The following is a 1,736-nucleotide window of genomic DNA, read 5'->3' as shown; positions in this document are numbered from 1 at the left end:
TGACAGTGAATGTGAAAACTAACTATAAAACAAAAGCAATAGGTTAATTTTTTCTTTTTGATAAGTCATGTTTTTACATTATTTTCTAGTACGCTACTGTCCTATCTGTATTAATACAATAATTTACGCCTACTGAAAGCTTATTTGTGTATCGGTTCCAAGTTACTTACCCAAATAGGTCATAAATGGGCAAGTACCTGCGCGACCGCTCGCCAGCTTCCTTCGTCCAACTTGTATATACCCGAGGTGAGATAAAACGGTGGTGGAGAATGTAAGCAACGCCTTCAAGGTTGCTACTTACTATTTACTTCAGAAACACCCTGTATAGATACTATATTCCGTATGTAGCGAACTACTATTCAACTGCATACAATGAACCGCAGGCTCATTCAAAAAATGTAATTTCGTGATAGTATGTGTCCCATAATTTCTGAGTAATTGTTTGAACAGGGGACCGTCAAGATCACAAATGAAGGAATTTTTGTTTTTTTTGCATGGCACCGTGCGTTTGCTCATTTTTCTTCGAAAATTAACATTGTAGCGTGTATTCAAACCTGGGTGACCAAATTCCTTGAAAATTCTCTTCAGAGCAATTGCTATTTGTACGTTATTACTAGATCAGCTACTTCTGCTAAAAAAAATTGTTTTTAGTGATAAATAAAATATAGGAGACCAAGGCAAGTAGATAAATCCATATTTCATTACAATTACCACAAGCAACTTTTGAAAAAACGGAGTGTTTCGCATTTACTTTAACTGTAGGCATTCTATCACATTCGTAATGGTTCTTAATCTTTAACGAAATTAATTAAATTTCAATTTTAACTACTATTTAATTTGAAAATGACCATGGAACTAAAACGAACAAGTGAAAATGCCTCTTACATAAATAAGAGAAAAAAATACTAAAATCAATTTATAATATCTACAGGTAGTTTGGAATGACATGAGCCTTCAGATGAGCTAGAGACGAGCCTTTTCGCATTGATATTGTACACTTAGAAAACATTGATTCGGCAGGTATTCTGTGCATCTCTATAAAGTCAGAAATATAACTACGAAAAAACTGAACAAACAAATCAACAAAAGAAAGTTCAAAATAGTACGCAACCCCCTACCAAGGGTCATGTCATTCTAAATTACCTCTACCCATGGGATTGCAGATGTTTTTATGAAATGAGCCATAATCAGTTTTAAAAACTTGTTTATGAAATTGACCGAGTAGACAAAACCTGAAGCTTAAACATTACGTCAAAACATTTTCGTAAAAATTTCTCTGATTTGGTTGATTAGAGAAGATTTATTATTCTGTATATGATCTAAAGTAAAAGTGATCTACGTACTTACTGTTGACTCATTATTGAAAGTTTTCAAAAATTATTTCTAATACGATCCTGGTTTTTGTCAAGCACTTTAGAGCGCATATGTTCTGTTTTTTAACAAGAAAGAAGGATTCATATCACGATCAATGGTGAATATAGAAGACAACAATAACAACTTTTTTCTTGTTTTACATCTCACATCGCGAAGCAATAACCTTTTCGATCAAGATTATTTGTACAACTGTTCAAATTAAAGTGTTGGATTTAAAAAAAAACTGAAATACAAGAGATATTAAATTGCTTCGTTAATTACTAAATAAATAATAATTAAATTTAAATAATACTTAATTAAAAGAGGTGGCTGATTTTCGGCATTTAACTCAAGATGGAAGGAGCATCAGTAGAGATATAAGA

This window comes from Agrilus planipennis, unplaced genomic scaffold (assembly GCF_000699045.2).
Source record: "Agrilus planipennis isolate EAB-ADULT unplaced genomic scaffold, Apla_2.0 scaffold291, whole genome shotgun sequence".
Classification (NCBI taxonomy): Eukaryota; Metazoa; Arthropoda; class Insecta; order Coleoptera; family Buprestidae; genus Agrilus; species Agrilus planipennis.
This window is presented reverse-complemented; position numbering follows the sequence as displayed.